General features: G+C 42.5%; 1 protein-coding gene across 23 annotated transcripts in view; it reads right to left on the reverse strand.

Annotated features, from left to right (window-relative positions):
* The window catches only part of BTRC (beta-transducin repeat containing E3 ubiquitin protein ligase), a 488,395-nt gene that overhangs the window by 418,093 nt on the left and 42,636 nt on the right, over positions 1-27,666 (reverse strand). For 9 of the 23 annotated variants that reach the window (XM_033943111.1, XM_033943134.1, XM_033943126.1 and 6 more), the window contains one exon: positions 25,413-25,660. The exons of 13 other annotated variants lie outside the window; for them this stretch is intronic. The gene's annotated coding sequence lies outside the window, so the exon portion shown is untranslated. Of the gene's footprint in view, positions 1-24,924; positions 25,369-25,412; positions 25,661-27,666 lie in introns of those variants that run through there. One more of the 23 variants, XM_033943129.1, reaches the window with a different exon arrangement.

Below are 27,666 nucleotides of genomic sequence, written 5' to 3' on the forward strand. Positions count from 1 at the left end.
AATGCTCTGACATAAACCCTTAGCTACTGTGGCATACATTAAAGGCTGTATTTATGAGAAACACAAATTGGGAAAGGATACAGAAATTAGGAAAAAATTACAACTAAAGGGCTTTAATCAGAGCTGAAAGAGTTAAAAAGCACATAAAGGAACAAACAGAACTGACAAAAAAGCTTATGCGGGTCAGAGGGAAAATTAATGCACGATTCATGGTATAGAATTGATCCTTTATAATTTTAGGAAAGGGATAAAATAAGACAAGTTGCTGGAGGACAATTTCAGAGAAGGATGAAAAATGCTTTTCACAATTTAAGGCCCCCTTTTATCAAGCCGTGTTAGGGTTTTTTATTGACAGCCGCTGCGATAAAAACTCTGACGCTCAGAATTCCTATGAGCGTTGGAGCTTTTACTGCAGCAGCCAGCAATAAAAACCCTATGCAGCTTGATAAAAAGGGGGCCTAAATGAAGGACTAGAATTATCTAGAAATCTACTAAAGGTATAAAGAATGTTTCTCCTCATTCTATAGTGCATTATATATCTTTTTTGGTACCCACCCAATTAAAAATAACTTTGATCCAATATGAATGAGGTTATGTCATGTCTTTATTGTAAATTATGTCACCTCTGTCTTGGCTCAACCTTATTGTGAATGTATCTTGTAACCCATTCTGGGCTCCTCTGGGAGGACGGGCTAAATAAATGAGAAAATAAATTAAATAAATAAATGTACATTAGGGTTAATGTTGAAAATGGTAAAAAAAAAAAACTGTGACAAGATAAATTTTCATTTCCATTATTGCTCTTTTCTTGCAAATGAAGCTTAAAAAGAACCTGTTCATTCTGGGTATCTAAACAAATTCATGATTTCTATGATCTACTTATGATGTGGTAGAATCGGTTCAATTTCATTTTGGATTAGACACTTTTCAATAATTGAGAGGACCGACCAAAAAGCTTCTTTGTGGGAATTTACTTCTCCTTCTTTGTCCAGATTCCTCTGAGTCTACTTATAATTATTTGAAAACAAATGGAGGAAAAATATTCTGAGGCCCATCACTTCTAAATCTACATCTAGGAAATTTTAACTACCAGCAGTCATGAAAGAAATCCCTGCAAAACATTCCACACTTCCCCAGGATAGATTTTTAAATCTCCAAAGCAATAACTCCAAATCTTCTTTAAATAAGAATTCTCCATTGAATGACACATTAATTAAATGTGCCTTCAAGGAAATATCAGCAGCCAACTCTTTAACTACATTGTTCTTCAACCTGCCACAGATGGAGAGTTTGATCTTGCTAACAAGGCCATAAAATTATAAATTGCATCATGCCTAGGTAATTGACAATCAGAATAATCATTGGAAACATTTTCAATAGTTTAGTTCTTCAACTCTTAGATGCAAAATGTGATTGCAACACAAACATTACAGTAAGATTCTGGTGATTGAAAATGCTGCATTCAATACCATTCCAGCAATGTATAAAGTTTGTTTTTTTTAAAATAAAGATAGCTTTCTAGACAACTGGATTTAAGATGCAAAGCTCCTATAAGGTGAATAGCTGTCCCTCCTGTCCTAACTTTATTACAGAAATAGCCAGCTCAATCTCAGCAGATTGCAATCCATATGGTAAAAAAAAAATATTCAGGATTGCAGGAAATAAATTTGCAAAAGTCAATTCATAAAGTATCTTCTATCAAGAAATTTCCAATTACTAAATAATATGGTAATATACCTACCGTATATACTTAAATATAAACCGTGATTTGGGGGCCAAAAAAATGGCCTTAAAATGGGGGGTTTCTGTTTATATTTGGGTCAAGTCTACATGCTCCCCTGCCCCCACCTGGACCCATTGCAGGCCTGCCTTAAACCCTGGTGGTCAGAGGAGCCGGGAAAGGAGCAATCCTTCCTGTGTCCTGTCCCGGCCAGCTAAACACCCCGCTTCTCTCCCACATCCTGGACCTATTGCAGGCCTGTCTTAAGTCCTAGCAGTCCAACAGTGAGCCGGGACAGGAGCGATCAATCCCACGTCCTTTTCCGGCCAACTGTTAGCCATCTCACTTCCCTCCCACCTGTCTGTTGTTTTCCATATCCCTTTTAATTGTTTACAGCCTAAGGTTCTCCATTTCTGCAATTCAGCTGGTGTAACGTCTTCTGTAAAAGAAGCTTCTAGATCATCAGGGAACAGAATGTTGATATGTGGTGGCCCTTTTTCGCTAAGAGGTCTACATGCTGATGTGCTTGTTGATTGAAAGAAATATCAGAATCATCATGTGCTTTTATTTTAACAACTAGTTTTTTAGCCCGTTACATTAACGGATTCTAGCAGACCTTCTCCCTTACTTTTACCTCCTCCCTATCCAGCAACACCCCCATTCCCTGCTCCCCCCTGTCCAGCAGTAGTCCTTCTCCTTTACTTGTCACCCCCCTCCCCCATTCCCTGCTCCCCCTGTCCAGCAGTAGCCCTTCTCCCTTACTTGTACCTTCCCCACTGTCCATTAGGAACCCTTCTCCCTTACCTGCAAACTATGCAGCCTTGGGGCTTTAGGTAGTCCGGGCCACCTTACATTTTAGAAGTCCCCCACCCCATTCCCTGTGCAGCAGAGCAGCAGCATTTATTTTTTTTTCTGGCCGGCTCCCTTGCCAAATTTCAAAGCCACGGGCAGCGGCGACTCCTCGACCGATACGCGCTTACAACGGCCCCACACTCGCGGTCTGGCTTGCTCCCTTACTAAAGCTTTTCGTGGTGGCGGCTCCTATTGCATCCGGCCCTGTGTCCAAAGCTTCTTCGAAGGATGGCTCCCATGAAAATGTTATTTTTCTGTTCAAAGCCACCGCGGCAGCTTCTCTCAAGAGGCACACCAGCGTCGGAAGCCTTGTCTCTGACGTTGTGACATCAGAGAGGTTTCCGACGCCACCACGAAAAACTTTAGTAAGGGAGCCAGCCAGACCGTGAATGCGGGGCCGTTGTAAGCTCGCATACTCACTCTTGCCGGCCATGGACCTACTGATCACAGATCACAGAACATGCAGGTAAGAGTGCGCATGCACAGCTAGGGTTTTATTATAGTAGATGGCTACTGGCATTGGCCTCTGCTGTAGGGCTGTCATTAGACACTCTAGTAATGTAACATGCTGAAGTGGTTTCCCTGCATTGTCAACGAATCCCCTTATCTACCATTAATCACGATTTTTCTTCTATGCATTTGATGGCATATACAGAATTAGAGTAAATGGTGAGTTTTTCGTCTGGATATGTCTCGAGTGTTTGTAACAGAGCTGCTAGCTCTGCCGCTTGCGCAGTGAGGGAAGCAGGCATAGTGCTCCATCCGCTTTCCCAAATTTGCTCTTTAGTGTTGTAAACAAACCATGCAAATGCAGTTCTTGTTTTTTGTTTGGGAGCTGTCCACAAAGACGTGAAACCCATCTTTGTAAGGCTTTTAAATCCAGTTTAGTAGGGGTTTCTTGTGGACAACCATGTAAAACCACCGTCTCTGGGCCAAAGAAAGAATTGAGCATGTGACAGTGCCTTCTCAATTTTACTAAGCTTGATTTCTGAGTAATGGCCCTTCATCCTTCCACTCCTCCTGGATGTGGACGATGTTATGACAACAACTACAACCCCTTATACCTTGATCTAGATGGGGGGAAAAGCCTCCTACACGTAGGCTTCCAGAGGGGAATGAAAAAGAATCAGAGGAGAATCAGGAATAAGACCTGCATGAAAATGTAGGCAGAAGAAGATGCAAGCATAAGATCTGCATATATTGTAGGCGAAGACCCCTGAGAACCCCAAATAATTATATTTCTAAGAGAGACATTGTGCATATGAATTCAATCTTCTAAGCAGTCATTTTCCTCTCTACCAGTAAGAGAGAGATTCACCTTTGCTCCAGAAACCAGCAGTCAGATCTCCTGACTGTGGCATCATTGTTTTGGGACTTTTCAGAACAGTATAAAGTCCTCCTAAGAAGTACAGTGGTACCTTGGTTTACGAGTGCACCGGTTTGCGAGTGTTTTGCAAGACGAGCAAAACATTCGCAAAATCGTGAACTCTCAAGGCCCAGCACAGGAAGCAGATCTTCAGGCACCGGCACAGGACATGCTGGTGCCGGTGCCACTGCGGAGGCTACAGCAAAATAAGAAGAGGGTTCGAGTGGGTTGGGGGGACCTCAGGTCGCGGCGGGGGGGGAGTGCCGGATTGCAGGGGGGAGGGTGCCGGTTCATAGGGGGAGGCGCTCGCAAATCGGCGAGGCGCCGATTTTGCAAATGTTTTGCTCGTCTTGCAAAACACTCGCAAACCGGTGCACTCGTAAACCGAGGTACCACTGTACTTCTTATCATGTACTATACTGTTCTGAAAAGTCCCAAAACAATGATGCCACAGTCAGGAGATCTGACTGCTGGTTTCTGGAGCAAAGGTGAATCTCTCTCTTACTGGTAGAGAGGAAAATGACTGCTTAGAAGATTGAATTCATATGCACAACGTGAACTCTCAAGGCCCAGCACAGGAAGCAGATCTTCAGGCACCGGCACCACGCACAGGACATGCTGGTGCCGGTGCCACTGCGGAGGCTACAGCAAAGTAAGAAGAGGGTTCGGGTGGGTTGGGGGGACCTCAGGTCGCGGCAGGGGGGTGCGGATCACGGGGGGGAGGGTGCCGGTTCTCATGGGGGGAGCAGCGCTGCTGGCCTCGGGGGGGGGGGGGGGGGGAGAGGAACCTATCAAAGCGAGTTTCCATTATTTCCTATGGGGAAACTCGCTTTGATAAATGAGCATTTTGGATTACGAGCATGCTCCTGGAACGGATTATGCTCGTAATCCAAGGTACCACTGTACTAGCGAAGGACAGTGTAACTCAGGAAGGTGAGGGCTTACTCTCTGGAGTTATTAGCCTTAGTATTTGAAATGCATTTGTCAGGGAAATATAGAAAGGTCAGTTTTGGCACCAGGTAACGTCACTTTTCAGTATGGCTCCATCATAAGTGTTTACACCAGGGGTGCCCAAAACGTCGATCGCGATCTACCGGTCGATCGCAAAGGCAACGCTGGTAGCTCGCAGAGCCAATATTTTCCCTAGCATTCCCCCGGTCACCGTCTCATCTTTAAAGTAGTGGAATTATGGCAGCCTGCAGAGCAAACGTAGCAGAATGCCGTCAGCCTCTGTAGCACGTACCCTCTGCCGCTGTCCCGCCCCCAACGTCAGAGGAGGTGCAGGACCACGGCAGAGGGAACGTGCTACAGAAGCTGATGGTAGCATGCTGCGTTCGCTCTGCAGGCTACCATAATGAACTTTCAACTGTGGTAGGCCCAGAAGGAAGAACGGAGGTGAGGGATCCAGTCTGAGGGAAGCAGCGGAGATAAGGTCCCACACGTCGGGGTAAAATTGGGCCCGTTGCGAGGGAGGAGGGAGATTGCCTTAGAGACGCTGGATCGGGGAGGGGGGGGAGAGAGAAGAGACAAAAGGACCTTGAGGAGGGGCAGGAAAGCAGCCTTGAACAAAAAGGGAGTGGGAAGACAAGGCAGATAAGGCAAATCCTGGACTACTAGAGGGCTTAGAGAGGTTGAAACACTCTGAACCGAGGAGAGAGAGATGCCAGGCCCTGAGGAGGGGGAAGACAAAGAGAGTGAGAGACACAAAGACCTGGACCAAAGGTGGGAGGACTCAAAATGTTAGCAGAAGGAAGATAGAGAGGGAGAAACCTGAAACAAAGGGGAGGCAGAAGAGAGGGGGTAGATGTTGGACTATGGGACAGAAGAGACAGAAGGGGAGAGACCCTGAGGAAGAACAAAGAGTTGCAAGATCAGAACAGAGGAGGGAGACATGTTGCCAATAGGGGTGGAGGAGAGAGAAAGAAAAGCTGGAAGGACAGAGAGAGATGTTGGTTGGGGAATGGAGCGAGGTCTGGAGGACAGAAGAGGTGCACTCGATATATATATATAAATAAATATGGGGGTCTTTTACTAAGGCGCGCTAGTTGATTTAGCGTGCACTAAATGTTAACGCGTCCATAGAATACAATGGGCGCACGCTAAATCAGCTAGCGCACCACAGTATAAGAGGGGGGTATATGTTTAGTATTTTTATTGTTGGTAGATCATTTTGACTTGGTCATTTTAAAAGTAGCTCGCAAGCCAAAAAAGTGTGAGCACCCCTGGTTTACACCATACAGCCAACAGAAAACCAAGTATGTAATCTGTATCTTAAGCTACTGAGCTAAAGTATATAAATGTTATGCTGACTGGTGTAACGGGAGGAGGAGAAGAGATGAATCCTAGGTCAGCCTGCTATATTGTACAATATATTATCCTTATCTGCCCTGAATGCTGGATTCCAATGTAGTGTCAAGTTTATTTAAAATATTTGATTTAATCGCAAAATCCAAATCCAATGCGATTTACATTTAGTTAAAAATTAGGTTAAAATAAAAATAATTTTTTTAAAAAACAGGACAATTAGTACTAATTATAATAAAATAATGCATTTGAGAAAGGGAGACGGAAAAAAAGGGGCTTAAATACAATTAAAAAACAAATAAAAAGGGATAGGTAATGAAACAAGAGGTTAGGGAACGTTACTCACTTTGTATTTTGCTTTCATTTATTGCTAATAAATATATTTCATACCAGTAACCAAGTAATGCGAGGTCTATTTCTGTGACGTGATCAGCAGCTGTCGTTGTCACCTCCCAGACCCCTCTCCAAACATACCTTTTGAACCCTGGTGATCTAGCAGTGAAGCAGGGCAGGAGCAAATTTTCTTTGCTCTTGCCCCATGAGGAGCTGCAATCAGAAATGGCTGTGCAAGTTCCCAGAGCATTATCACAAATTCTCACAAGACTGCCCTGGGAATCTGCGCAGCCATTTCTGACTGTGGCTGCACATGGGGCAGTCATGAAGAAAATTCGCTCCTGCCCCGCTTCACTGCTAGACCACCAGGGTTCAAAAAGTTATGTTTAGAGAAGGGTCCAGGAGGTGGGAGGCAGGCAGGGTGGTTAACAGTTGGCCGGGACAGGACGTGGGAAGGATCACTCCTGTCCTGGCTCACTGCTGGACTACCAGGGCTTAAGGCAAGCCCACGAGAGGCTTGCAACAGGTCCGGGAGGCGGGGTGGTTAACAGCTGGCTGGGACAGGACGCAGGAAGGATCGCTCCTGACCTGGCTCACCCCTGGCTCACCAGGGCTTAAGAAAGGACTGCAATGGACATCGGAGGCTGGATGCAGATCTGGACAGGAAGGGAAGGAGAGCTGGGTACAAGGCAGGGCAACTGAATATAACACCCCCCACCCCCCGTTTTATATTCGAGTGAACCTTTCCCCTTTTTTTGGTGGTGGAGAGGTTACCTTGATTTATCAGATCAGTTTATATTCGAGTATATATGTTACATTTCTTGGTATGATGAAAAGGAATTCAAAAAAACAGGCTTTATTCCACTCAGGATGTTGCGGATAATTATAATGTGCATGCATAAAATGCATGTGCACAAAGTATATGCAAACATTTTACAAAGCAAGAGCATGTGTGTGCTACTAGAAGTCATTGTTCAAGCACATTATGTAAAGGCGCATAAATGTCAATGTTGCTTTGCAGAACAGGCATAAAGTAGATGACCCCATGAACTTTTCATTATAAATATGTTTCTACAGTATATGTCAGTGGTTCCCAAACTTTCTCAGAACACAGTGCCCCTAGGCTACAGATTTCCTCTAAAGTCTTTCCTCCTGCCCTCCTTTCTCCACCACACAAGATTCAGTTCTACTCTTGGTGGCGTGGATACCCAAACCTCATCAGTTGATGAGGTCTGCTTGCCTGAGACCCAAGCTCCATGCTGCCTGAACAGTGAGCAAATCGGCAGTATGTTTCAACTGCCAACTCCAGCACTCCTGCACATGCTCAGTTCAATAGGCAGGAGTGGTGGTGTAGGGAGCTGAAGCATACCACCAATTTGCTCACTGCTCAGGCGGAATGGAGCTTAGACCCTCGGCAGTGGACCTCTTCAGCTGGTGGGACTTGGGCATCCCTGCCAACCAGCCACAGTTTTGAAGGAGGTTTAATGTCATGGGTCTCTTGTGAATTCACTGTGACATACCAGGGTGCCATGGCACATAGTTTAGGAACTGCTGCTATATGTCCATAATGGAGTTATTTCAATCAGAATTAGTTTAGCCAAGCATGCAACTTGGATGACTCTCAGACTCAACTAGAAGAGTTATGATGTGAAGCATGGCCCTATCAATGGAGACCAAGTGAACTGGGGAGCTAATTCAGAAGTACTTGTTATTCACAAGGTATCAAATAACCCAGTCTAAGGCACGGAAATCCCTATTAAAGCATTAATCAAGCAGTATAATAGTTTCCAAGTTTATTTGTCACTTGATATACCGTTTATCAAGGAATATCTAAACGGTTTACAATAATGAAATATACTTAAAGATAAATAAAACAAAATCAAATAAAAAATTCTAAATAAAATTGTAAAGGGGAGTACATATCAAATAACACTGACTGAAGCAGTAGGGGACGGGGAAGTGAAAAAAATACATCGAGATTAAAAATAAAAGAAAAGGGGAAGGGAAAAAGGAAGGCGAGTACAGTAAGATGGGGTTCACTTCTAAGGAAGCATTTATCATTCTCTGCTTGAATGTTTTGCATTCTCTGAGTGAAAAAGATTCACCTCAAGTGTTTTTCTAGGGAGGGCTCTATTCTGATGTCTAATGGTAGAGAGTTCCACAGAGAAGGGGCGGCGACCGAAAAAATAGTTTTACAGGTTGTGTCATAGAATATCTCCCATATGGATGAAATTGCTAGTAAGTTAATTATTAGATCAAAGTGTCCAGGAGGGAATGTAGGGAATCAAATATTTGTCAATGAAGTCTGGAATATTCGTGTGTTTGGTTTTGTAATTAAGCGGAAGTATTTTGTATGCTATACGGTGTGTGATGGGTAACCAATGGGCATTGCAAAGGAGAGGGTTGACGTGATCAAATTTTTTGCTCTGTAAATGAGTTTAACTGCTGTGTTTTGTAGGATTTGAAGTCGATGTTATTTCCTTCTGTGCTATGCCCTGACAAAAAGAGTTACAGTAATCGATGTGAGAAATGACTAGAGAATGAATCAAAATGTTTTAGGTTTTTTTTTACATACCTTTATTCATTTTGAAACCAACATCAAGTGCAACATATTATCAAACAATGTACAAAATAAACAGCACTTAATTCCATCAAACGATATAATAAATATATATCCCTTCCCCCAGCCACCCTTCCATACAGAGGACTATTCTGTCACGGTAGAATCTTGAATAGGGTAGATATGACACAAGTGCTTGAAGTTCACTTACCCAGCATGCAGACATTAAGACTACATGAAAAACCACTTTTCAAGTAAGATATTTGAGTGAGCAACTCAATCGTCTAGATAGGGAAAGACTTGCAAACCATGAGTTCTCAAGGCTGCTGTCACCATCACCACCACCAGGCACTTGGTGAAAACTCTGGGAGATGATGCAAGACCGAAGGGTAGAACCTTGTATTGGTAATGATGATTTCCCACCCAAAATCTGAGAAACTTGAGAAGGCTGAGTGAATGGGAATGTGAGTGTAAGCCTCCTTGAGATCCAGAGAGCCTAACCAATCGTTTTGATCCAGTAGGGGGTACAGAGACTCCAGAGACAGCATCTAAAATTTCTCTTTGACAAGAAATTTGTTGAGAGCTCTGAGGTCCAATATCGGGACGAGAAAATACCCGGAATAAACCCCTATGTTCTGCTGGTCTAAAGGAACCTTCTCAGTAGCATTGAGAATGAGCAGAGATTTGACTTCCTGCAGAAGAGAGGACTGCATAGGGTTGGAAGGAAACTCTCTTGGAGGATGATTTGGAGGAATGTCAAGGAAATGAAGAGAATAACCTTCTCGAATGATATTGAAAACCCAGAGATCGGAGGTGATTAGCTGCCAACAACCTCCAATGTGTCAGACAACCTCCAATGGGAAGAGGAAGCGGCAGAGTTATCTTGATTGAGATTATGCTCTCGAGCAGTCGGTCAAAAAGGTTGATTTGACTTGAGAGCAGCAGAGGTCTGAGGCTTTTGAGGAAACTGCTTTTTCTGCTGCGGCCTGGAAAGAGTAGTAGACTTTGGTGTATAAAACCTCTGCTATAAAGTAGATGGGTTGAAAGATTTAGAGGCAAAGGATTTAGATTTAGGCCTGAGCAGTGAATTAAAAGACTTTTCACGCTCTGCAAGTTTTTTAGTTGCATTTTCAATAATGTCTCCCAAAAGCTAATCTCCAAGGCTGGGGATATTAGCTAAGCGAACTTGGAGATTAGCGCCCATATCCGCTATCCTTAGCCATGCAAGCCTCCTCATGGCCACAGACACTGTAGAAACTCGAGAAGACAGCTCAAAAGCATCGCATACAGAATGTACCATATACTGACTAAGTTGAGTGAGAGTATTAAACAAATGCTGGAATTCTGACTTCCTATGAGATGGAAGATACTTGTAATAGTTTGGCATTTGTTTTACCAAATATTTGAGAAAACAGGTAACATAAAAATTGTAATTGATGACACTATTATTCAGCATGGAATTATGGTAGAGACGTCTCCCAAATCTGTCCATCGTTCGACCTTCCCGGCCTGGAGGAACTGTGGCGTAGACTTTAGAAGGAGATTTTTTGAGAGTGGATTCAACCACGAGAGATTGATATGAAAGTTGAGGCTTATCAAAACCAGGAATGAGAATGATTTTGTATTGAGAATCCAGCATCCTAGGAGCAGCTGGAATAGAATGAGGAGACTCCCAATTCTAACGAAGAGTTTCTTTCAGGATACCATGTAAAGGAACTTTGAGAAGCTTCTTAGGAGGATGTTTGTAGTCCATGGTTTCAAGAAACTCCGCTGAATACTTGGAATCTGCCTCCAATTTTACAAGCCATGTTACTCATCTGTCTGATAAATTGAGTAAATGAGACTGGCTCAGAAGGAGAAGGTTCTCTATGAGAGGTGGTGTAAGAAGAATACTCTGCCTTATGCTTCATGAGCAGAATCAAGCTGAAGGTCTGAATCTACAGGAATTGAAGGAGAATGGTACCAGCATTTGGCCCAGTACCAGTCCAGGCGAAACAGACTTCTTATGCTTATCTGAGCATTCGGGAGAAATATGCCTGGATTTTGAAGAATGTTTGCCAGACTTAGAGGACACAAGATGTGGAAACGAATGCCTGGAATGACTGGAGCGAGTCTCAGAAGAATGAGGCTTCTTATGTGGACGCCTTGGAGAAGTAGATTGATGCCTTGAAGATCAATGCTTTGTAGAAGATCGATACCTTGAAGAATGGTGTCGAGAAGCATGGCTCGATGACGATGATAGTGGTACCTGCATCACGCATGGGGTGACACTCAGGCTGGACCAGTACCAGAGGACAAGTTGGAACATATCCCAAACTCCAACTGAAAGAGAGCAGCCTTCACCGACACCTGTGGCTTGGATGCCGGTATCAACGGTCCCACGTCTCGCTCCGGAGAGGATGACATGGATGAAGATGCACCCTTCTAAGTTGAAGCGAGCCACATTAATGTTCTCTGCCTGACCGGTACGACTAGACTCGATAGCTTAGTGGCCTGAGACATCAACTGGGAAGCTAGTGACTTCTCAGCTGGCTTACCTGACGGAGCTATAGCCTGCGACACCAACATGGAAGCTTGTACCTCAGATGATGGCGATACTTTAGACGTTGATGGCTTCGAAGGTACCTGTGATGTATCCATGGATACCGAAGAGAAGACTTTGCTGTAACAATCGGTTTTTATGGAACACTTCTGAAGCATCAAACAGTGCATACAAGAGTCCATGCGATGGTCTGGGCCAAGGCACTGAATATATCACTTATGTGGGTCAGTTAGTACGATAGTGCGCTGTCACCTGCCGCACGTTTTAAAGCCAGTTAATGGGCGGGACATGGGAGGGAAAACCACCTCAGCCAAATCAAAACCCAAAGGCCCCGCTGTCAAAACGGCTGCAGTAGGAAAAAAGAGAAGAAAATTAACTCTTTAAAAAAAAAAAAAAATTTAAGTTAGAAAAAGAATAATAAGAAACAAACAACAGTAAAAGCGCGAACAGGAAGGCAAAAAACAAAAACAGAGACCGATTCACACATGACTTTGTAGCTCCGCGGAAAACTAAGAACTGAGGAGCTGCACGATTACGCCGGGCAGGAAGGCACTCGCGCATGCAGTCAATCGTGAACTTTCTAAAGTTCTTAAAGTGCAACAGCATTTTAGCAGTTGTCCATACCAGGGCTCCGTGGATGACGTCACCCATATGTGAGACTATGCTGCCTGCTTGTCCTGGGATAATAAAGCATTCTACCTTGCTATTTTTCACTGGAAAAAAAAGTACATATAGGTCATTACAAGAGTAACATAAAATACCAATTACTTGGGTCCTTCTTAATCACACTTTCTGGATTGCTTTTCAGCATTTACTACAATTTCTTTTGCTTTTTTCCTTGTATAGGCCATGCAATGGTTAACTCCCAACCTTTCATAAAATCCAGTTGTAAACACAAAGCTATGTTCCTTCTTTTATTTGCTTTAATAGGGATAACTGATTCAGTACAAACTAGTCATAAGGAATTACAGCTCCACTTGCCTAGCAAGTAATTTGCAAATGCACATCAGTTTAGTTGAATAAAATAAATATCTACCTGCACCCACTTGCACTAATCAGGGCGTGAAATTAAACTTATTATTCAGTATGGAATAACTGCTGCAAGGTGGTAATTTAAAGAGGACACAAACACCAAGGTCAACCTACTCTTTCTGATGTTTATTGTATGCTAAGGGGGAGGATGAAAATTCTACTTTCCCTAAAAGGCTAGTTTAAGAAACAAAATAAGACAACAGCAAATCTGTTTGCTTTGGATAATTGTGCATGTTTAATGGAGCCAAGTGACAAACTAAATGTTTGGAAATCAGGGTTACTAAATTACAAACAAGCAAGACTGGCCATAAAAGAAATCTCTAACAACAGAAGGCCCAACAGTTACTACAAATGTATTAGTTTCAACAGAACATAATAATGCTCATAATCAAAGTACCATATTTTTCGCTCCACAAGATGCACTTTTTCCCCCAAAAAAAGTAGGTGAAAAAAGGGTGCATCCTATGGAGCAACTACCCCAACCCACCCACCCACCTCTATTTAGATTCTCCTATGGTCCTGTCCTTCCCTCCTGCTGAGCAGCGTAAGCAGCGTCAGATCAGCCCAAAAGGCAGGCACATGCTGCCTTGTCCTGCACCGCTCCGTGAATGGCTGCAGTCAGTTCCATCTGATGCTGTTTAGCTCAGCCGGAGGGAAGGACAGAACCACCGGACCAACTAAAATAAGATACGGAGGAGTTCGTGGGGGGGCCCTGCCTGCCTGCTTGCCTCGGGGTGGGGGGCCCTGCCTATCTGCCACTAGGCCAACCTGCCTGCCCTCTCCCAGCCTACCACTAGACCACCAGAGGGGAGACAGGGTACAGAGTCTAGCAGGGGGACAGGGTGCAGAGCCTGGCAAGAAGTGTGGAGTTGTTTTCCTCTTCTAAATCTAGGGTATGTCTTACGGTTGGGTGCGTCTTATGGAGCATATGCAATGTAAAGACATTCATCACAGAAATGTCAAATTTCTTTCATTGATCATGCTATATTTTTCATAAAAATACGCTACTTCAAAAAACATACATTAAAAAGAGACATTAGATTCTTACCATGATATCTTTTCCAGTAGATAGGAATGATATGCTGATTGCTGAACCTTAGGGTACTCTGTCCATTCTCGCTAGGATACTACAGAAAGATGTCAATCACAGCTTTTGAAACTTCCTCCTCCCAGGAGTCTGCTGCCCACTTCAGTTCATTCCAAAGCATGCAAGAGCTCTAGAGCAGTGTTTCTCAACTCAGTCCTGTAGTACCCCCTTGCCAGTCAGGTTTTCATTAAATCTACATTGAATTTGCATTAACTTGATTTGCATACACTGCCTCCATTATATTCAAATTTCTTTCATACATATTCATTGTGGATATCCTGAAAACCTGACTGACAAGGGGGAACTCCAGGACTGAGCTGAGAAACACTGCTCTAGAGAAAGAGACAGGAGAATGAGGGACATGGGGGAACTCCCAAAACCAAGGTTCTGGTCAGTTCATAACATGCTATAGCAATCAATAATGAAACTGTAATGAATAAATGAATGAGCATTACCATTGAATGGTAAAACACATCAAATAAAAGCAACAGTTTGAATATTAGTGGAGATCAATTATCTCTTGATATTCTATTTACAAACTGATTCTGAACCCATAATAGACAATGGCACGAGGACAAATTTTTCCCCTTCCACACAGAAACTCATTTTCCCATCCCCGCCCCATTCCTGCAAGCTCCATCCTCATCTGCACAAGCCTCAAACACTTTAAAATCATAAGTGCTCAAGGCTTGTGTGGTTAAGTTAGAACTTACAGGAATGGGGCAGGAACAGCGACAAAATTCACAGGACAGGAAATTGAGTTCCTGCAGGGATGGGGGCAAATTTGTCCCCATGTCATTCTCTAACCCATAGTCCAACTGGCCGAGAAGTCTTAGCTAAGGAGAGGACCATGAAGCATAAGGCAAATACAGGTGCATCAAAAATTACGAGGGGGGGGGGCGTCAGCATACGATTCCTATCTACTGGAAAAGATATCACGGTAAGAACCTAATCTCTTTTTCCAGTGCCACAGGAATGGTATGCTGAACCTTAGGAATATACCTAAGCAGTCCCCAAAGTCCCGGGTGGGGAAAAAAAGCTTGCTTTCAGTACTGAGGATCCAAAAGGGGAATCCTCATGCGCTGCCACATCCACCCTATAGAATTTAATGAAAGTGTGTAGAGAAGATAGTGTCGCAGATCTACATATCTCTTCAGGAGGAATCACCCTCAATTCCGTCCAAGAGCCTACTCCACTGCTCGAATGTGCTTTCAACGACACCGGCAGATGTTTGCCGCAGGGTCATTCCATGTCAAGTGGACCAATACTGAAAACCGCCCATGCTCACACTTCTTGAAATCCAACCAAATTTTACAAGGGTCTAGGGTCTCAAATTAAACTGCAAAATTTTTGGGATCTATCTCAATTTGGTCAGGAGTTAGGGGTGGTTGAACAAAAGCAAATCGATCCACTCCCAACTTTGCTTAAGCACTGCGGCAGAAGGAAACTACTTAGGAGTCTGAAATTTTGCAGTTTGGTACAATACCTTGGGGCAAGTTTCTGTGCCAAGTTTAAAATCTTTTGGGTACGTGCTTCCATTTCTACAGGTCAGCAAAGTAGGCAAAAAAATTAATGAACAAAAATTTTTGGCAAAGTTTGGCTCCATACTGCTGCTGGTAGGTAAGTCAGCTGAGGGTACAACTTTACCAGCAGACGTGTACCATGAGGTACTTACAAGATTTGCAATATGATCTTTTACAGTCACGTGAAGCTGAAGATTTTTAATATCATTTGAAAGAGCATGTTTTTTTGCTACAGAAGCTAAACTGTTTCATCTTGGACCCAACCTTTCTTTGGTGAGAATTGATGATTTAAACATGAGCATTACTTGTGAAGGTAGACCACTCCCACGCTAGCATCACCGTAGTGAAGATCTGAAGCACTGTGGCAAACCTAAAGAGCAGAGCTGTGAACTAACATGCTGTTCCAGGACATGAAATCGCAGGAAGTGCCTGTGATCCGCAAAGATGTGGATCCCAAGCTTCACCTACTACACTATCTACTCCTTATCAAATCTAAAATGTTCAAATTACCCATTATGTATTACCTAATTTCATGACAATTCTTATGTAATCTGCCTTGAACCGCAAGGTAATGGCGGAATAGAAATCACTAATGTAATGTGTAGCTATGCCTCTATCAGGTCCAAAGCTGTCAGAAATTCCCCTGGCTGTACAGAGGCAATGACTGACACATCAGCTCACAACCTTGGGGTGAACGTTACCTCCTCTTTCTCCTTTTCCACTCAGATCCAACAAACTGCTAAAACCTGTCACTTCTGCCTCTATAATATTACCAAAATTCAATCTCTCCTCTCTGAGCACACTACCAAAACCTTTGTCCGTGCTCTTATTACCTCTCACTTAAGACTACTGCAATGTACTTCTCTCAGTTTCCTGCTCATCTGTCTCTCACCCGTTCAATCTGTTCAAAATGCTGCAGCATGACTCAAACTCCATGAGAGCCGCCATACTCACATTACCCCCCTCTCTTCAAGTCACTTCAATGGCACCCCATCCATTCCCGAATACAGTTCAAACTCTTCTTACTGACTTACAAATGCACTTGCTCTGTAGCCCCTGAATATCTCTCCCCATGCTCCTCGCCCGTGATCATCATTCATTTGATAAGTCCCTCTTATCTGTATCCTTTACCTCCACTGCCAACTCCAGACTCCGTCTCTTCTTTCTTGCCGCACTATATGGCTGGAACAGGTTGCCAGAGTCAATACTTATGCTCCATCTCTAGCAGTATTAAAATCAAAGCTAAAAGCCCACTTCTTTGAAGCTGATTTTAACTAACCCCCACTCACTGTCAGATACCTATACCCATTCCTTCATTCCTTTTACCAGAAACTCACTAACCCTGAGATGTCCTGTCTGTCAAAATTAGATTGTAAGCTCTTTTGAGCAGGGGCTGTCTATTGAATATTAGATGTACAGCACTACAGCACTGATAAATAGTAGTAGTAGCATCTCCGTCCAAAAATGAGGCACTTTGAGAGCACCGTTAATGTACTTGAGGTTCAGGATCAGTCTCCAATCCTTGGAGCCTTTCTTGGGCACAAAGTATATAAAGTATCTGTCGGAGTCCGAGTCTGCATCAGGCACCCCTTTCAATTGCCTGGATATACAGCAATCTGCTTAGGTTTGCCAGGGTATGGGCAACCCTTTCCGGCCGGACAACTGGAGAGTCCATGAACCAAGCAGAGGTGGGAAGGGGCAACTCAAACTTGTAGCCTCCCTGATAACCTCTAATACCTACTGGCCGGATTTGATAGTTTCCCATGCCTCCAGGAAATCACGCAGCCTGCCTCGGATCTTGCCTGGAGGGGGGGAATGCAAGGGAAAGCAAATACTGGGGCTGGAGGACAGGGCAAAGGATGAGTCTGGAGTTGAAGGGAAGGGAGGGCTGGAGCTGAAGGGAAGGGAGAGAGCCTCGGATCTTGCCTGGAGGGGGGGAGCAGGAGGGAGGGAATGCAAGGGAAAGCAAATACTGGGGCTGGAGGACAGGGCAGAGGATGAGTCTGGAGTTGAAGGGAAAGGAGGGCTGGAGCTGAAGGGAAGGGAGAGAGCTAAAGGGAAAAAAGACGCCATACTAAGTGGGTGAAGGAAGAGGGAAAGAAATACTGAACACAGAGCAGAGAGAAGGAGAGGCTCAGAAAGGTATCAGAACAGAGGGAAAATAATGGGCATGGAGACGAGAATAGGGACACAAGGGAAGATGCTGCATGGGAATGGTACGTGGACAGAGAGGGGCAAAGCCAGACATGGGGTAAATGGACACAGGGAAAGTGCTAGATATGGGAGAGAATAGGAACACAGAAGGGAGATGAGTATTGCAGGACGTAGAGTAGTGATGATAAATACAGGGAGATGGACACAGGGGAGATGCTGGTCAGAGAAGTATAGGGGACACGGAGATGGGAAAGATAGGTACACAAAGATGGAAGATGGATGGTGAACACAGAGAAGGAATGCCAAATGAGCAGGAAACCATGGCGAGTGAGTTAAGAGAAGACAGAGGGAAACAAAAACCAGAGCCTGGGCCCAACATGACTTGAAAAATAAGATGATCAGACAACAAAAGGTAGAAAAATAATTTTATTTTCTAATTTGTGATTAGAAAATATGAGAACTGAAATGTTTATCCTGCCAGTGCTGGTGTTAGACATTAGTAGGGCCCAGGGCAGAAATTTGAGAGGGGACCCCAAAGCCCACTACTAGCACATGCCATCTTTAGCTTCCAGCAGGCTTAGGGCTTTCTCTAGGCAGGGGACAGTTGCCCTAATTGAACTCCTTGGCCTAACACCATCCCTGGCTTGTGTGATCTTTATATTTAGCACAGTATAGGAAAGTGGTCTCACACTCAAAACCCTTTGCAGGGCCACATTTTGGATTTGTAGGTACTTGGAGGACCTCAGAAAAAAAAAGTTAATGTCTTATTAAAGAAATGACAATTTTGCATGAAGTAAAACTCTTTTTAGTTTATAAATCCTTCCTTTTGGCTAAGTCTTAATAATAATATTGTAATTTATAGCTAAAGAGACATATGATCAAGAAACTGTTTTATTTTACTTTATAGTACCTAGTGGGCCGTATGTTTTATAGCTAAAAAGACATATGATCAAGAAACTGTTTTATTTTACTTTATAGTACCTGGTAGGCCGCATGTGGCCCCCGGGCCGCGAGTTTCAGACCACTGGTATAGGAAGAAATTGATCTATTTCTTTGGTATTGTACTACATGGAAGGTGTGGCTTCTTGGAATTTATTTATTTATTTAAGTTTTTAAAGTGATTCAACACAAAATTCTCTGGTATCTGACACAAGTGATGAAATTGTATCAGCTGTTTAGACCTTTGAGGTCAGATGGAACAATGCGATTATGTACAAATGAACTTCTTCATGTTCACTATGAAAATATAAGAACATCTGTGATCTCGATAGAGAGGATATCCTTATGGAACAATTTGAAAGGATCATTGAGACTACTCAAGGATTGCAAACATTTAAGAAGATACTCAAAACAACTTTGTTTATGGAAATCTTTACTGAATAAGTAGTGGTATCTTAAGTAAATATTGGAAGTGTACTGATTGTGTGTTTGTTATGCCATGTTTATGACTGTATCTTGTAAACTGTTTAGTTCTAAGCGGGTAAGAACTTTTTTCAATAAAGTTGCTCCTGCAGGCCCGCTTGCAAAAGAAATAACTGACTGGGGGCAACAGAGAGCAAGGAGGAGGTGGTGCTGAAAGCAGTGATCAGTATCTCCTGCAAAGGACTCATGGGAGCAGATGGAAAACCCTTAGTTCAGCATACCATTTCTACTGCACTGGAAATCTGGATATATGAAGAAACTCCTCTATGCCAACAAGGTAATTTATAAGAATCAATGCATGCCAAGACTAAACTTTCCTACAGCCAAAGGAAAAATGGGCCTCATAGCAGTAGATTATACTATTATACAGCTATCATCACAGGCCTCCAAGTCTACTTAACAGCATCAAAAGAGCCAAAAGCACAAAGTACTGAAGTATGAAAATAACATACATGCTCCATCATTAAACTTGCATAAGTATGCCAATGAAGAAAAGGAAAGATAATTCACTGGCTCACACAGGGAAGAAAACAGAATTTACAAAACAAAAGAAAAAAGTTACTTAAAACCCCAGTGACAAATGCATAAATACAGTGGAAAATACATGTTACTCCTGGAACCATACATGGATCAAAACTGGATACACAAATTATTAACAAGAAGTGAACTGAAACCTAACAGGACAGCTTGATGGTTTGGATTTGAGGGAAAGGAAGAGGTATTTGGATTTAGCTCATTTTCTCCAACAGTAGTTGGGAGTTACATTAAAGTGCTGTAGGTATTCTGTTTCTCTTTGAGTACCCATAATCTAAGTCTGCACCTAAGACAATCGAAAAGGTAAGTGGCTTGCCCAAGATCATGATTGGCAACGGGATTCAAACATTGGCTTCCCTAGTTTACAGCTCACTGCTTTAACAATTAGACTAAAGTGGATTATAGGGGTTGACAGAAAACATCGAAAAACCTGGTAAAACAGATGTATGTAAATTCTGCAAGGAAAGGTTAGGAATGTTTCTTCTTTTTTTATAGTTTAATTTGATATACCACCTATATCTAAGGAAATCTAGCAGTGTACAATAGAAATTTTCTCCCATTTGAACTTTACAACCTGCTATATATTTCTATATAAAATTACAATGCAAAATGGTTTTCAAAGTAAACATACTTCTAGTTGATGTAGAGGAGACTGGAGGGGAGGGCTCAGGAAGGGGATAGGATTGTAGTTTTACCCCCAATTCTATGAAACTGCAATAACAGTTTTTAGCGCGGTGAGCCGCGCTAAATGGCCCACGCTGCTCCCAATGCTCAGAGAGTTCCTATGAGCGTCGGAAGCAGCATGGGCCATTCAGTGCGGCTCTCTGCGCTACAAACTGCTAGCGCAGTTTAATAGAAGAGGGGGTTAGTGTTGGAGTACCATAAAAACACAGGTGCTTCATATTGCTTGTTAATGACATGGAGGTAGGAGTGTACGTTGTATATAGAGAATGCTACTTCTAGGTCATTGTTGTTATGGCTGATCCTTTGCTGTCAGAAACTGACTTGTTAGATCTGATCTGAACATACAGTTGGCTGCTGTAAATGTTTAAGTTCTCTTTAATAAAACAAACATTTACATAAAAGTACAATACATTTAGTAAACACTAAGGGCCAGATTCTCAAAATCAAAATCTGCCTTTAACGTGCTCATTAAATGGGCTCTAGCTAATTTAGCGTGCACGTATTTTAGTGGTGGATTATCAAAACAGCCTAGGGGGGTCTTTCCGAGTTTTCTATCAGTCTCTGATACTGCCATGCAAATGTAGTACAACCAGGTCATTAATATTGAAATAATTACTCTGAGCAATTCTCTAACCTGGTTGTGCCACATTTGCAAACAAAATTACCAACAGGTCTGAGCTGTGGTTGCCTTCCTTTCTGATCAGTGCCTGAGTGCTGATTGGCTCAGGCACTGACAGGAAAGTAAGGCTAGACAGCTCAGACCCCCACCCCACCCCCAATGCAAATTAAACTAATAATTTTATAAAAAAACAAATTGAAGTTCGGCAGGAGAGAGCATCGCCGACACTAACCCCATACACCCCCGGCAGCAAGAGAAATGCCCAATTTCTCTCTCCACCAAGAAACACTGCCCTCCAACAACACCCCTCGACAGTGAGAGAGATGCTCATGCTCTCCCACCACCATGCAACACTCCACCCCCACCACCATGAGAGGGATGCCCAATCTCTCCCGCTGCTATGAAACCTCCCAAACCCATCCACCCCACCCCCGTTAGCAAGAGAGATGCTCACACTGTCCCACCGCCACACAACACCCCCTATGCCTCTCATGACCCCCACTCTCTCCTCCTTACCTTGGTTAAATGGCTGGCCGTAGGGATGACTACTCCCTCCGGCCAGCTGGCAAACCTCTTCAAAATGCATCAGGGAGGGGCCTGAGTCTCTGATTGGCCCAGGTTAAGGCCCCTCCTATGGGTGGGGCCTTATGTGTCTGGGCCAGAGTCTTGGGCTCATCTCCAGTGCATCCAGGGAGGGACCTAAGGCTCTGATTGGTCAAGATGCATAAGGCCCCACCCATAGGAGCCAGAGCCTCAGGGAAAAGACCCGTGAAGGAAGCAGTGGGGCCGTTGGATGACCATGGAATAAAGGGAGTACTAAAGGAGGACAAAGCCATCGCCGACAAACTGAACACATTTTTTGCGTCTGTATTTACCAAACATAAGAACATAAGAATTGCCGCTACTGGGTCAGACTAGTGGTCCATCGTGCCCAGCAGTCCACTCACGTGGCGGCCTCCAGGTCACAGACCAGTGCTCTAAATGAGTCCAGCCTCATCTGCGTACATTCCAGTTTAGCAGGAACTTGTCCAACTTTGTCTTGAATCCCTGGAGGGTGTTTTCCACTATAACAGACTCCGGAACAGCGTTCCAGTTTTCCACCATTCTCTGGGTGAAGAAGAACTTCAATACGTTTGTAAGGAATCTATCCCCTTTCAACTTTAGAGAGTACCCTCTCGTTCTCCCTACCTTGGAGAGGATGAACAATCTGTCTTTATCTGCTAAGTCTATTCCCTTCAGTATTTTGAATGTTTCGATCATGTCCCCTTTCAGTCTTCTCTTTTCAAGGGAGAAGAGGCTCAGTTTTCCCAATCTCTCACTATATGGCAACTCCTCCAGCCCCTTAACCATTTTAGTCGCTCTTCTCTGTACCCTTTTGAGTAGGACCGTGTCCTTCTTCATGTATGGCGACTAGTGCTGGACGCAGTACTCCAGGTGAGGGCGCACCATGGCCCAGTACAGCAGCATAATAATAATTTAACAATAATAATAATTTTATTCTTATATACCGCCATACCCAGCGAGTTCTAGGCGGTTTACATCAGTTAATTAAGATCCTTCTCCTTTCTGTTCTTGATCCCCTTCTTTATCATTCCTAGCATTCTGTTCGCCTTGTTGCCACCGCCTCGCATTGCGCAGACAACTTCATCAACTTGTCGATCAGAACTTCCAAGTCTCTTTCCTGGGAGGTCTTTCCAAGTACAGCCCTGGACATTCTGTATTCATGTATGAGATTTTTGTTACCGACATGCATCACTTTACACTTATAAAAGGTTGAACCTCATTTGCCATGTCGATGCCCATTTCTCGAGCTTGATTATGTCACTTTGCAGATCTTCGCAATCCCCCTGTGTCTTCACTACTCTGAATAACTTCGTATCGTCTGCAAATTTAATCACCTCACTCATCGTACCAATGTCCAGATCGTTTATAAAGATGTTGAAGAGCACGGGTCCAAGCACCGAGCCCTGCAGCACCCCACTGGTAACACTCTTCCAGTCCGAGTATTATCCATTTATCCCCACTCTCTGTTTCCTATGCTCCTGCCAGTTTTTAATCCACGTATTTCATCCTCGATTCCATGTCTCGCAATTTTCAGAAGTAGTCGTTCAAGTGGAACCTTGTCGAACGCCTTCTGAAAATCCAGATATACAATATCGACCGGGTCGCCCTTGTCTATCTGCCTGTTTACTCCCTCGAAGAAGTGCAGCAAGTTCGTCAAACAAAATCTGCCTAAGCTGAAACCATGCTTGCTAGTCCTCATCAAATCGTGTCCATCAAGGTGATCAATTATGCGGAGCTTTATCAGCACCTCTACCCTCTTTCCCAGCACCGAGGTCAGACTCACCAGTCTGTAGTTTCCCGGATCTCCCTCGAACCTTTCTTGAAGATCGGCGTAACATTCGCCACCTTCCAGTTTTCCACAGTCTTTCCCGATTTGATCGACAGATTGGCTATTAGTTGAAGCAGTTCAGCAATAGTCCCTTTCAGTTCCTTGATGACCCTCAGATGGATGCTATCTGGTCCCGAGGATTTATCACTCTTAAGCCTATCGATCTTCCTGCATACCTCTTCTAGACCGACCGTCAACCCTGTCAGTTTCCCATCTTCGTTTCCAGCATAGAGCCTGATGGGTTCCAGTATGCTGTGTATATCCTCTTTGGTAAATACAGACGCAAAAAATGTGTTCAGTTTGTCAGTGATTGCTTTGTGCTCCTTTAGCACTCTCTTTATTCCATGGTCATCCAACGGTCCCACCTCTTCCTTCGTGGCTCGTTTCCCCTTAATATACCAAAAGCCGAAAGGCTATACGCAGGAAACGAAGACGCAAAACTGACAGGGTTGACGGTCAATCTAGAAGAAATATGCAGGCAGATTGATAGGCTTAAAAGCGATAAATCCCCGGGACCGGACAGCATCATTCCGAGGGTAATCAAGGAACTGAAAGCGGTTATAGCTGAACTGCTTCAACTAATAGCCAATCTGTCGATCAAATCAGGAAGGATTCCGGAAGACTGGAAAGTGGCGAATGTTACGCCGATCTTCAATAATTTTTGGATCTGTACATGAGGATGCATTTAGAACATTGCAGAACTCAGCCCAACCACTTGCAAATACACTGCATGTACTCCCATGCTGGATGGGCGGTCTACACCAAGTAATCAAAAAATGTATGGACATCAGAATATTTGCAAAATGCAAATTTTCATAGTAACAGTATAACAAACAGGTCATTCCAGATGGGCAGACGGAATGGGCCATTTGGCCTTTATCTGCTGTCATGTTTCTGTGTAGATGCTTGCTTTAGACAGCTATCAAAAACTAACTGAAAAAAGTTGTTCAATTCACAATTACCATAAATCATGTTCAAGCTACAAATAATTTTTAAGTAAAACCCATCAAACTGAGGACTGTATGGGTGCATAATTACACAACAGTCATTCCGCAACAACTGATGATGCAAAGCAAACAGTTCTGGGCATCAATGATCAGTGTTGCCAATTTCTCGATAGCTTGAAAGCTGTAAATCTAACTTCTGTCTTGTCAGGGAAATAAAATGAAACATGTGCTCTGTGTGATCCTGTTTACACAAGTATAACAGCTCCACTGCATCATCTTTGGTGCTAACAGCAACAACCTGTTGTACAGAAAATCTCTTCTTTGTATAGTATTTGACAAGTACAAATTCTCCTTGATTGACTTAAACTGCTTTTCTCATTTTCCTCTTCATCATCTTTTTCTTCTCATTTCTCGGTCATTTCATCTCTGTGCACATCACCCTTCATTATGTTACCAACACCATCATTACAGCTAGACTGTTGCACTACTCACCAATGAGTAAAAAACAGTACACAATAAGTAAGCAATTATTTATGTCACAGACTGCCCTGATACCATTCCAATGCTAATCCAACTTGTTATTGCTGGTCACTGCAGAGGAAATATGAAGCCTTCAGAACCATGACTTTAGATGCTCTTTCAGCAACAACCTAAGCAAAGGGTACTGGCATTAACATGTGATAGCAGTGTAGAATGAAATTAGAAGTGGAAAACAATTTCACTTATCCCATCATCAGTACCTTTTCCATGTCCCCATTGCAAATCATAAGCTGCTTTCCTAAATGCAAGAGTGTAGAATGAGGATTTTTGCTTGAATTAGCTAGTTGCCCCATCACTTAAAAATGCAACCTACTTTTGCCTGTATGAAGAAATCATGTTTCTGTCATTTGATGAACATGTGTTCAAGAAAACGTGGCAGCTGCTTCTCAAGACAGGTAAGGCAATCTTTTAGGGTTCCTAATTTCTCTACTTTTTCTATACATTGATTGCATTTTCCCACTCTTCCCATTTTATATCCTTACAAAGGTTCTGCACACGTCACAGTGTGCAATCATGCACTGTTCCTGCTTCTGACCACAGACACAGGTATGAATGAAGTCATGGAATATGTTTGCTAAACTCAGTTATTAGCAAGTTGACATTTTTCATGATAGCAACATAGGCTCCCTGCCACTGGTGTGTCCTGTTTCAAAGTGTACAAACTGTGATCTTTATGTGCCAGATCTTGCAGCAGGGCTGACCTTTAAAGAGATTGTGAGATTTGCATAGTTTCATAAATTTCCTTTTTTCCTTGGACTAGTTTAACTAGTAAAGCTTGGGAGGCACATCTATCCACCTTACCAAGTATTGTATAGCTTTTCTATAGACTTGAAGATCTTGAAAACTGATGTTCCTGCTTCAGACTTTGTTAAATGAAAAACTTGATGATTCTCTCATTAATGCATGCATTCCTCAAGTTCTTTAGTGATGAACTTCCTCCTTTCGTTTTTTTGCACCATGTCCCTCTTTCATACATCTTCAGTCCTTCCTGTATCTTTAAATCACTGCCTATAATGCCTTTGCTCTTCCGCTGGAGTGGCATGATAAATCTGAAAAATTGTATATACAAGAATTAAAATACATATAATAAGAGTTTTTAAATTGTCATGCAAATAAGCAAGTTAACTCTATACTGTATATTTTAACTATTTCATATGGTATGTGATCTATTCAGTCTAGGCAACATATTTACATAACAACATTCATGAAATTGAAGTATACATACCACAGATTCGTTCATATATTGTTAGTGTTAACTGCTGGCCTCTATGTCAATTAATGACAGAAATGTAAAAAAAAAAAACCTGTAAATATCTTATGCATATCATCATATAATATGTAATTAATAGGAGGTGCCACAGGGGGCGTGGCTTAACGCGAGCACGGATGGAGGTGTGATCGTGAAGCTCCTCACCATCCAGGCAATGAAATAAAAAAAAAATTATTTTTCCTTCAAAATAATTATATAGAAAGTATATATATAAAAAGCTGAACAAAAGATACAAGATAAAATCCTAAATTGCGGCATTTAAAGAGAGGTATGTGCTGACAAGAGTCGGGAAAGCAGAGAGCCGATTGTGTTGGCGGTTACATAAAATTGAATACAGCGCTGAAGTATAGGTTTATATTCCGATCAGATATAAAAAAAAGCTGATAAGAGTCGGGAAAGCAGTCTGTGCTTTCGGAGGTAAGAGGCTTGAAAGCAGTGCTGAGATTACGAGATGAACGTGAACTGAAAAAAAAAAGCTGATAAGAGTCGGGAAGCAGAGAGCTGTCTGTGTTTTCGGCGATTTCAAGAGACTGCGAGATGTATGTTTGATTGAGAAAATGTAAAGAAAGGTTGTGTTCTGACAAAGTATAACTGAAGAAAAAAAGCTGAATTGCTACAGTTGAAGCGTGATATGTGCTGATAAGAGTTGGGAAGGCAGAGAACCGTTGTAATGGCGGTTTATTGAAGTTTGAATGCAGCGCTGAAACCGCGAAGTAGATGTGATTAAACAGTTTGGCGAAATTGTGAAAAAAAGTTTATATTCTGAACAAATATAACTGAAACAGAAAAAAGCTGGTAAGAGTCAGGAAAGCTGAGAGCTGTCTGTGTTTTCAAAGGATTCAAGAGACTTGAAAGCAGTACTGATACTGCGAGATGAATGTGAATGACCAGATAATCTGATTGGGAAATTGTGAAGAAAGATTTTGTTCCGATCAGATATAAAAAAAAAAAACCTGAATCACTACAGTTGAAGTGAGATAAGTGCAGACAAGAAACGGGAAGGCAGAGAACCATTTGTATTTTTGGCAACTTCATTAAACTTGAATGCAGCGCTGAAACCGCGAAGTACAAGTGAGAGATCAAACAGTTTGATTGGAAAAATTGTGAAAGAAATTTGTATTCTGACCAGCTATATTGAAACCAAAAAAAAAGGAAAAAGATTATTCTTTGATAAAAAAGGGGATTAAAAAAAAAAAAAAATTGAGAGAGAGGAATACTTGCATTTTCTCTCAATAATTAAGTGCTGAAGCACTGAAGACAAATAAATATCTGCTTACTAAAATAAATACTGAATTAAATATTACTTTCCTCTGACAAAGCTGCGATTGGGCTTGTGAGAGAGGAGACAGAGAAAAGGTTCAACGGAACTTTAAAAAAAAACTGAAACAGCAAGACATTGAGGAAATTGAGAGACGCTGAGAAAAAACAGAAGAAAATTGCTTAAAGTTGGTCAAAATAGGAAAAATAACTCTAAAAAAGTGTTGCTTTCCTCAATCAGGGCTGCGATTGGGCTTGTGAGAGGAGGAAAAAAAAAAAAAAAAAGTTCCCCTACTTCATTGAAAAAGTGAAAGTGAGAAAAGAATTTTCAAACTGACACAGGTAAAGGAAAAGAAAAGAGCTTAAAAAGAAAATTTTCTACTTCAAAAGATAGAACAAAATCTTGGAAGAAAAGAGATTAAAAACCTAAGAATACCAAATCTAAAAGATTAAATACAAGAAATAATAATAACCAAGAAAAATAAAACAATAACATGGCAAGTACCAGACAAAACAAAAATGAGGCTG

This window comes from Geotrypetes seraphini, chromosome 4 (assembly GCF_902459505.1).
Source record: "Geotrypetes seraphini chromosome 4, aGeoSer1.1, whole genome shotgun sequence".
NCBI classification, from domain to species: domain Eukaryota; kingdom Metazoa; phylum Chordata; class Amphibia; order Gymnophiona; family Dermophiidae; genus Geotrypetes; species Geotrypetes seraphini.